This window comes from Eumetopias jubatus, unplaced genomic scaffold (assembly GCF_037043125.1).
Source record: "Eumetopias jubatus isolate StellerSeaLion01/CBP00866 unplaced genomic scaffold, mEumJub1_p1.0 scaffold_11, whole genome shotgun sequence".
In the NCBI taxonomy this organism is placed as follows: domain Eukaryota; kingdom Metazoa; phylum Chordata; class Mammalia; order Carnivora; family Otariidae; genus Eumetopias; species Eumetopias jubatus.
Window position 1 is genome coordinate 112,633,382 of NW_028274817.1, and position 10,560 is coordinate 112,643,941.

At 41.8% G+C, this 10,560-nt stretch overlaps 1 protein-coding gene across 1 annotated transcript in view; it reads right to left on the reverse strand.

Annotated features, from left to right (window-relative positions):
• The window catches only part of CDKL5 (cyclin dependent kinase like 5), a 200,074-nt gene extending 190,388 nt beyond the window's left edge, over positions 1–9,686 (reverse strand). Inside the window, exon 1 of the mRNA XM_028122611.1 lies at positions 9,616–9,686. The gene's annotated coding sequence lies outside the window, so the exon portion shown is untranslated. The remainder of the gene's footprint in view (positions 1–9,615) is intronic.
• Positions 9,687–10,560: the final 874 nt, after the last annotated feature.

Below are 10,560 nucleotides of genomic sequence, written 5' to 3' on the forward strand. Positions count from 1 at the left end.
TTGGCTTTGTATCTCCATCACCTACCATGATGCTGACACCGAGATTTCCAAATCATCACCCTTTCATAAAGTCAACCAAAGACAAATGCAGCCCTCCTTTACCAACCCTGGGCAGGAGGAGAGACTCAAGAGCACAACTCCAAATCAAGGACAGTCACTTTGGATGCTAGAGAAATCACTAGCACAAAAACATCACTTTCAAACTCTAAGATCTAAAACGAGGCAACTCTTCTAAAATAAATGTCCTAGGCTGAATAGGAAGCAAAAATGTAATGCCAAAAACCATTGCAAACTTCAAGTTACCAGCACCAGGAAAAAAAATGATTAAAGCAACAAGGAGAGAATACAGAGCAGGTATAGAGTGGTTCAGAAAAGCCTAAGAACTCAAGGCCAAAGTGAGCTAAGTTAGAGGCTGCATCAAAATAGATTTCAAAAGAAACACTTGAAGAAGGAGGTGATGCTGTAGTTATTCTTTGTATATATGGAGGCCAAAAGTGCTCAACAGCATTCTCTACAGGCACAAACTAACAGCTTTACACCAAGGAAGACTTATTCAATCACAAAGGCAAGCAAAAATTTAGCATGGCTGATGAATTCCAAAAAGAGTGAACGTGTAGGAACACATACTGCAGAAGGAGAAACAAATCAGCATAAGTTTTACTTTTACTTTATTTTATAAAACCTTTGTAGCACTTTTATACACATAAGCTCACTTGAACATAAGCAGCTCAACAGAGACCAGTTTAATATGAAAGATAAGGTCACAGAACGTGAACCAGATTTGAAAATGGCACTTACGGCCAAAGATTCGTATTCCTAAACAATATTAACAAAATTCTCTAAAAACATTATAGGTGCCCAAATGAGATTTCATAAAACATGAAAGAGCATAAATGCTGAAAATATTAAACTAGACCTAAGACATCGTAGTTGGGGAAAAAAAAGAAAAAAGCAAATTTAATGCTGATATTTAATGAAACATTTATTAAAACATTAAATACCTTGAGCAGATTAAAAGTGGGGTGGGGGCAGTGAGGAATTTTAAGTTTAAATACGGAAGAGAGCTGACAGACACGATTAGAAAAAAAATTTAACTCAGTTATAAATAGAAATGACATTCCTATATAAGGTTAACAGAATGGTGAAGGATAAAAGGAGCCTTTAGAAAATCAAAGATAATTTCTACAAAAACAATGAAAAGAGTATCACAGATGACAATCAATCAAAGAAGCAGTTGCAAAAATTTTAGTGAGATGAACGAAGAATATTTTACCTTGCACAGATTATGACCTTTCTGGTAAATTATCAAGGTTCCATTGAGCTAAAACTCTTGGGTTTGGTTTTGTTTGGGGGAGGAGGAGGTAGCATTTCATTTCATGCCAAACCCCTGCTTAAAACCTTCAATAACTTACCAGAGGACTTAGGACAAGCTCAAAAACCCAGTAGATGGCCTACTAAGCCTTTTCAGGACTTGGCCCCTGCCTAATTCTGCTTCATCACCTGCTTCTCTATTTTCCAGCCATTTTGGATTTATTCTCAGTTCTTTAAAAGGTTGTTTTTCAAAAGCCTCTCGCTCTCTCACCCTGCCTGAGAGCATTTGCACCTGATGGCCAGGAAAACTTATTTCCCCAACTAGACATGTCCTTCTCATCCTTCAGGTCTCACTTAAATGTCAACTCCTCAGTATGGCCTTCCTACCTGCTCCCCCCAGGACAGATCTAATCCCTACCCTGTTACATAATCCCACAGTGCCTTGTACCTTGCCTCTGACACCAACTTGAGACTGTAAATTCTTTAAGGGCAAGGCCTCCTTAAAAGGTGGGGAGGGGGGGAGGCTGGGTGGCTCAGTCAATTAAGCATCAGACTCTTGATTTTGGCTCATGTTACAATCTCACAGTCTCAGGGTCATGGGATCAAGCCCCAAGTAGGGCTCCAAACTCAGCTCGGAGTCTGCTCGGATTTTCTCTCTCTCCCCCTTGGCCCCTCCCCCAGCACACACGTGGCTCTAATAAATAATCTTAAAAAATCTTAAAAAAAAAAAAAGGAAGGGCACCTTCTACCTATCACCCTACCCAGCTTCCATCACAGTTTGGTACACAGAAGACAGTAAGTATTTGCTAAATGAAGGACAGATCCACAGGATGTAGGACGGGTTATTTTAGAAAGAAATAATTGATCAAGTATGAAATACCAATTTGCACAAAATTAATTTTGTCTACCTCAACTATTTTCAATTATTAACAATTAAAATAAAGCCTTTTCATTTGTAATACTAATCTTAAAATTTTAGCGGTAATATTGCTAATAACAATTACAGTACTAGTGGGGTGCCTGGCTGACCCAGTCAGTAGAGCATGCGACTATTGATGTCAGGGTCATGAGTTCAAGCCCCACGCTGGGCATAGAACCTACTTAAAAAAAAAAAAAAATTACAGTACTAGTAATTAAAGTTAATACATTCTGTGAGAGACTAACAAACCAGATGGGGTGTGTGGATAAATTCTAGGATATGAACCAACTTCTGTAATCTCTGAAAAATTCTATTTATCAGGAAACTAGTTTCTACCCAGCCAGTATCAGAGTAATTGGGCAAACCCAAGTCAGTAAGCTGTGCTTCAACTATTACTTACCACCATTTTTTATCTGCCATATCTTCCTTAAGTGAATCTATGTGTGCTTAATCTGATTATTACAATAGGATCTTACACTCCCAAGAACCTAATCTTCAGGCATAATACAAAATAGAAATACAAAACTGAGATCTAAAACTGCAACTTACCTAGGACCTGTGGCTGGCTCAGTTGGAAGAACATGCAACTCTTGATCTTGAGGTCGTGAGTTTGAGCCCCACACTGGGTGTAGAGATTATATTAAAAAATAAACTTTAAAAAATAATAAATAAAATTGCAACTTACAAAAAAGGGGGGGCAGTCTTTAAAAATAAATAGATAACCTATTCATCTATGTTTTGTTAACTTCCAGAAATCAAAGCTGGCACATTCAAAATGACTATTTCCCTCTAAATCAAAAAGGTTACATTGTCAGAAAGCACTTCATTATGTAACTATTTGACATTAGACCTCTCTCACAAAGAATACAAAGTAACAATAGAATCATACAGACATAGCTGTTAAAAAAAAAAAGTAAACCTATTTCAAACCAGTTATGACTGAATTTACAGTAAACCATTATTATCAGAGCAGTGCTGTGTCCAATCTGTTTGTTATTAAAAATCCAGACACAATCTACCACACAAGGAGTTATTGATTTACCTGCCTGGCACTTGTAAGGGTCACTTTTAATAGAGAAACATTCATCTAAAAGCAATGAAAGTTTGTTTCCAAAACACTTTATACTTCCAACCAAAGCATTGCCTTCTTCTATTCTGTGTACCCCAAAAAACAACATTCCTAAACTATCCTATCAGCAATGTCCATCTACACATGCAGTACTTTGAGCAAAGGAGAGCAACAGGGAGCATGGAGATCAGCCTATGCTGTACAACTTGTTCCCAAGGTAGCTTTACTCCCACACCCATCCTTTCAGGGTAACTAAAAAGAAAATGATGCAGGCAGGAAAACTGTAGCTACAGGACCTTGCAGGTTAAGTTTCTAAATCCCACAACAATCCAGTCTGTGAAGCAACACAGAAAGGAGACAATGTGTTTGAATACCTGAATTTAATGAAGCCTGCTCTATGGCATGCACAGTGGGCATGAATCTCTCAAGGGGGATTAGAACTCAAACAATAAAATGCACAATGTTATTGGCTTAAAATCAAGAAAACCAATTATTCTACCCATGGTCTTAAATCTTAAAGGATTTTTTTTCTTGCCCAATAATTATATTACTTTTACCTTGATTTTTTTTTTCCCCCAAGTAATTTCCATGCCCAGCTTGGGGCTTGAATTCACAACCCCCAGATGGAATTGTATGCTCCACCAACTCAATCAGTCAGGCACCCCTACCTTGATTTCTTATCCCTGCTTTTCCAACATATCACTAAGAACATTCTGTTTTATTCGCTGGTTTAAAAAAGATCAAAACAAAATCAAAACCACAAAGACAAGGTAATTTCTAAAAACTTGCAGGACTGTCCTTTATATTCTGCTATATATTATGTTCAGGCAAAAACTTTTTTTTTTAAGTTTTTATTTATTTAAGCAATCTCTACACCCAATGGGGGGCTCAAACTCATGACCTTGAGATGAGGAGCTGCACGCTCCACCCACCAAGCCAGCCAGGCACCCATAGGCAAAAGCTTTTGAAAATATAAAAGAACACTAAGAAATTGCAGTATGTGTAAAAAATTATTTTTAAAAGACCTATCTTTTAAGATCTACAGCATTCTATTAATGCCTGATGATAAAGGGATCTAGGTGGAAGCAAGTAAGTAAGATTTTTAAAAATGCACGTTAGCAGGAAGATCTTCTTGGGGCGATGGAAATGTTCTAAAATTGGATTGTAGTGACGATTACACAAGTCCATAAATTAACCCAAAAAATCACTGAATGGTACACTTAAACAGGTGAATTTTATAATATGTAAAGTACACCTCAATAATGCTGTTAAAAATGCATATTGAGGGGTGCCTGGGTGGCTCAGTTGGTTAAGCATCTGCCTTTAGCTCAGGTCGTGATCCCAGCTCAGGATCCTGATGCTGGGGTCCTGGGATCAACCCCCCCCCCCCCCCCCCCCCCGCCTCAGGCTCCCTGCTCAGTGGGGAGCCGCTTCTCCCTCTCTCCACTCCCCACTTGTGCTCTCTACTATGTCTATCAAATAAATAAATAAAATCTTTTTTTAAAAAATGCATATTGAAAACCTGCACTTGGTAAAGAAATAAATCCACAATAATTTAGGTGTAGATCCCATCATCATAGAACAACTGTCCTGCTCTGTCCAAGATGATTTCCAGTCCTGAGGTTCTACAATATTCATCACTGGTTTCTAACTTAGTAAGTGACAAAAGTGATTCTCATCAATTATAGAATAAAACATTAAGTCCTTTTCCTCCCTAACATGGACCTCTGAGCATTCCTTTGGGCTAAGCAACTGTTTAGCTCTCTTAATGATGGGTCTTGTTTTAAAACACACACACACACACAATCACAAGAGGCTTCAAGCAGCAGGAAATTCTACTTTCAAGTAGAAACATTTTTGTCAGAGTCCAACTTCTATGTATTAAGGAGCAACAATAACATACCTCTGTAGACTTCATTTACCTCCAGGTTTTATTTTTATTTCACTTAAGTCAGAACAATTACAGAAGAGATACCCATCTGCAAATTGTAATGGCTGCCATTTAGAGTGCATCTAAATCACAAAATTGAATTCAAGGAATATCTTCATCACCTTTATTAGTGTAGCAAATTTAATCAAAGTCAGTCAAAAGTTACAGTACATGCAGAAACATGAAATACCAAGTAGTTAATTAGAAATAGCTACCTCATTTTGGATGTAAATAATTATGTACAACCTTCATTTATGAAGAAACAGAACTAATGACCCTCTGTTATAAAAGTCTGCACTTCCAGTTGTCCTATCCGCAAGTGCTGTTGGATCTGAGTTCAGCCTCCCATGTGACTAAAGGTCAGGCGGCCTTACCAATGTAGCCTGTGAACTCCAGGAGGCATATTTAAACCTCTAGTCCCACCCCAAGAGTGACTTTACAGTAGGACCTCAAAAATATGCTTGGGCAAACAGATTCCTAAAGAGAAGCAGAGAGCATGGTTTTGAAGGACACAGGTTCAAGTCAGACCGGTTTGGATAAAAGTTTTGCCTCTGCTACAGCCTAGCTGGGTAATCTGAGCAAATTATTTTCTCTCTCTGAGCCCATCTAATCAAGTGTATAGGAAAATAAGGAAAACATCTACCTCATACAAGTGTTGTGAGAACACACATACATATACCTATCCATACAAATAAATTATTTATTATAGTATCTGGTCTTCAGTAAGGCTCAATAAATAATACGTTATAAAGACTACCCAAAAGAGAGACCACTCCCAAAATATGACCTTAATTAGAACTGTCTCCAACACAAATGTTTCTGAGAGCTTAATTCAAAATGTTGACAATCAATTTCAAAGACCTGAATGGGATAGGTCCTTTTAACCTAGTAAGTAATTTTCTGTTAATTCCCAAATCTTAATTGTCTAAATGTTATCAGGCTCTTTAGGTAGAAAGTCCTCACTCAGCTTTCATACCCAGACAGAACTGCACCCAACTTCCCATCTCAGTATTATGAAGTAAATGTACAAACTTGAATGAGAAATGAGGCCAAACCTTTGAGTAATCAAGTCATCCATGCGCTGCTCTATATGAAGGAAACATTCTAGAAACTATCAAGAATTTAAATCCAAATACGAAAGTGATGCATTGTCAACAAAAGATTTCTAATGTTGAGTTTAAGATTGAAAGTAAATTGGAAAACCCTCCCAAACAGAAAGTTTAGTCTTTTAATTGCAGTGTTTTCGTAAGTCGAAATACGTGACCCAATTGACAACATCAGATGATAAAGAAGCTTTGAGATTCTATCTCCTCCTCTTACCAAGGAATTTGATGTTACAAACAAACAAAACAACCTTTGGAATCTAAAACTATCAAATTCTGAGTAAACAGCCTTTTACTACGTAGAAAGCAACTTAACACTTAAAATTTTGCTATTCTCGTACCAAAGTTAAGGGTTATCTGAAAGACTTCCCTCACATTTTGGGTCTATGTGGGTGGTTTCTTCTAAATGCCTTATTATTTGGTATCAATTTATCACATGAAAAAGTCTTACCCCCACATTTACTGCCAAAAATAAAGTACTATGCTAACATACCTTCTAAAACCTAGAAGAAATAAAAGAGGTAACTACCAAAGTTATCAAAATGGAAGGGGAAAAAAGGTGAACTTTTAACAGACACGCTGAAGAGGTTTATTTTCTTGGTTCACTTCCTTACAAATTTTCTACAGCCGTATTCTTAGATATAGCTGAATTTTCTATCACAAAGTAAACTGAAACACAAATCATAGTGGAAGGTTAGTTTCTGCAACAGAAGCCACTGTCATTTCCAACAATGCAACTATTGTTGAAAGAGTCTCTCACAGATTCTTGGACACAGTAGTGAAGCAAGGCTGGGGGGGGGGGGGAAGGCATACTTGAAGGAATTTCTCCACCTCTGTATTTTAATTTGTAATGGAACAATACTGCACCTTCAAAGTAGAAATACCATGTAAAATCTGGTTCTCATTAAATGACTGCCTTAACCCCATGGAGCATATTTGGAACAGAATACAACTGATTCGCAGTCAACCTTCTATTACTCATCTATGCGAGATGGCCCTGCAATTTCCCTCAATGGGAGCCTTTTCTTCTAAAACCCCGGGGAATACTGTAGATACCACACTCTGATTTAAATGACTGCAAGACGACTGCAAGAAAATTACAATGAAAATAATGGCAGATTTAGTCCAGGGAACTTGCATAAGTAAAAATCAAAAACCTGAGATAAGGGGTAAAAAAACCCTTCCACAAGCCCCTAAATCATGACTAAATTATAAATCTGACCAAGAAAAAAGAAATCCTCTCTGGAGAGAGAATGTTTATTTCTAATGTTTTTTAATATATCAAGTTTTGTTTTCAAAAAAATTAGTCTTAGGAAAAATCAGCAAAACTAGAATACAAGACATATATATGTACACACACATACATTAATCATTGTATTATGTTTAAAAGGCAAGACAATTTAAAAAGATTTGGCACTCCAGTTCAAGACCCTCCAAACTCCTCTGAAATGGTAGATTATTTAACACTCTTGGTATGATTAACTTTATTTAGCATGCCTCTTGGAATTCTATTATTTAATACAGCCAAACTGGTTTTTTTTTCATCCTAATTAGGTTTCCTTGTACTTGTGAAATGCTCAGCATACACTGTGCTGGCAGCTTTAGTTCTGCAGCTTCTATCTTCTGGCTCCTTCCCCCCCCCACCCAACCCCCCCAACCAACCCCCCCACCCCGAAAAAAAGATTTCCTTCCCAAATGTTCTCTTCTCCGCATTTGTCAACAGAAACACCCACTGGTGGTGTCAAACTGGTAATACTGCTGCAGGCTTCCTTACTCCTGTTCCAGTGTGAACGCCAAAAATGCTCAAACCTAAAATAGTACTTTTAATAAAGAAATTAAAAGAACTGCTAAGGTATTCAAGTACCATGTTCTCAAAAAGAGGCACACCTTTTTAAAAAATGTATTATTAATGAACCCTAATCGGGTTGCTAAATGTAAGATTATACTCCCCCCCTTCAACACTAAACACACAAGTAAACAGGTTCTTCACATTTTACGAATAAAATATTTTAAAACACTTAAATTAAAAACAAATTTACATCTAAATGTCATTCACATATAATTCCGAATAGCCTCCGTAAAGATGCCTTTTTTATAACCCAACAGCAAGAAAGGAGCAAGCTGGAAATGTTACCTAAAACGATAATCCTATTCTATACATATTTATGTCTCCCGTTTCAGTCAAATGCTCTCAGACAAATTAATTTGTGTAATCTCTTACATTAACTACATGACCATTACGTCCAAACAAACCTAATTCAGATTCACGGGAGGAAATTAATCTGTGTCTGCAATACTTTCTAAAATCAGCCTAAATTTCAGCCAATTAAAATACATTGTGTTAACAGAACACTGATCTGCAACTACTTAAGTATCATAGCATCCGTCTAATCTCACTGTGGAGATACTAACGTCAGGCTTTTCTTATTCAGGCATCAGTGCTTTAACACTCAAGTGAAGAGAAGGGAAAAAAAACCCTCAAGATCTGCCTTTACACAGAAATACATTCAGGTTATCCCCCCCCCCCCCCAACGTGGGAATAAAACGTGTCAATGCGAGCAGGACCTGTTCGTTTGGAAATGGTTCCAAACCTCAGGATTTAATTTCTATGAGGGTCCAAAGGGTACGAAGGTCTGGGAAGGGGCCAATTTCTGCTTCTCCCCACTATGCCAGTCGTGAACTTCATAGCAACGCCTGAAAACTTGTTGGGAGGAGGCTGGAAGAGATGCGGGTTAGGCGGTGGGTCTTTCGCCCACCCTCGCGGGCAGCCAAGGTCAGTCAGCAGGGCCGGGGCTCCGGCGCCGGCTCGCAGCCCCCGGCGGGTCCCGGACTCCCTCGGAACTCGGGCTGGGGGCTCCGGTGCACAGGCTCCTCCTCGGCGCCGGCGGGAAGGGGCTTCCCTCGCCGCAAGCCCGGGGGAGCTCGCGCCGCGGGGGCGGCGGGGCGGGGACGCCGCAGACCCGCTGCTGAGGGGAGCCCCGCCGGGCTGCCTCGACCCGCCGCCACTCCTCACATCCTCCCGTCTCCCCACGCCCCAAAATACAGCCCCAACCTCTCGCCGGGGAAGCCCTTCCAGTGGCGCAGTGGGGCGCTGAGGAGGGGCCACTCCAGGCTGGGGCACCCTCGCCGCGTCGCCCTGCTCTGGGGGAACCTGCGCCGCCGCCCCTTCTCACGTCTGCCCGGAGGGACCGGGTGGGTCCCCTGTCTCGGGAGAAGCTGGGTGGCGCGAAACCGACGTGGGGACAGGAAGGCCTGACGGGCGGGTGGCGGCTCAACTACTCACCCAGCCGAGTCCCCCACCTCCAGCCGGGGACCCCACAGCTCCTGAGGCCGCCGTCGCCGATTTACCTTTCCCAGTGGCAGGGACAACTAATGGAAACCTCCGGCCCCGCCCTCTCGCAGAGGCGAACGCGCAGCCTAATTTGCTAACTGGCCCGCCCCGGCCGTCCCGTTCGGACCAATAAAGAAGCTTCGAAGACCCCGGCGGATCCCGCCTTCGCCCCGCCCACTTCTGATAGAAACCAATGCGGAAAGGGCGCTCGTCCTCGAGCTCGGGCCCGCGCGCCCCGCCTGCGCCGCTCGTGCTCGGGCCCCAGAAGCCTAAGAAGGCTGGTTTCTTGTATAAGCTCGCCTGCGCGCGCGCGCGCGCCGCATCTCCTCGCGGGCCAGGTTTGGTTGCCCAGCCAGGCCCTAGCAACCTGGGCCGGGTGGCTGGGAGGGGCGGGGTCCGAGCCGTGAGCGGTCGGGAGGGGGGGTTGAGGAGGAGGAGGAGGAGGAGGAGGAGGGGGAGGGGGAGGGGCGGGGAAGATCGTGACTAAGGAAGGGGCGGCTGCGGGGGTGGAGGGCCGAAGAGGCCCGGGAATCCGCCTCTCACTGCGGAAAAAAAAGGGGAATCCTGCCTGCGGCGCAGCTATCCTGGCCTTCCTCCAGAGGGACACGTGCGGGGGGCCGGGGTGGGGTCGTGGAAGAGCGGGGAGAACACATTTGGGGCGGGAGCCGAGGCACTACTTGGAAATAAAGGATGGAGGACGATTTATCTCTGTCTTTGGTAAAAATGATATCGAAGTTCATTGCAGCTGCTGCCCAACTGTTGCAGCTGTGCGTGCACACACACACGCACATATACACACATTCACACATACACTCATCCATCAGCCTGCGATCCCTTGGGTGAATTAGGAGCAAAGAACTAGTAGCCTGAGGATTCCTTACACAGCAGCTGGATGCA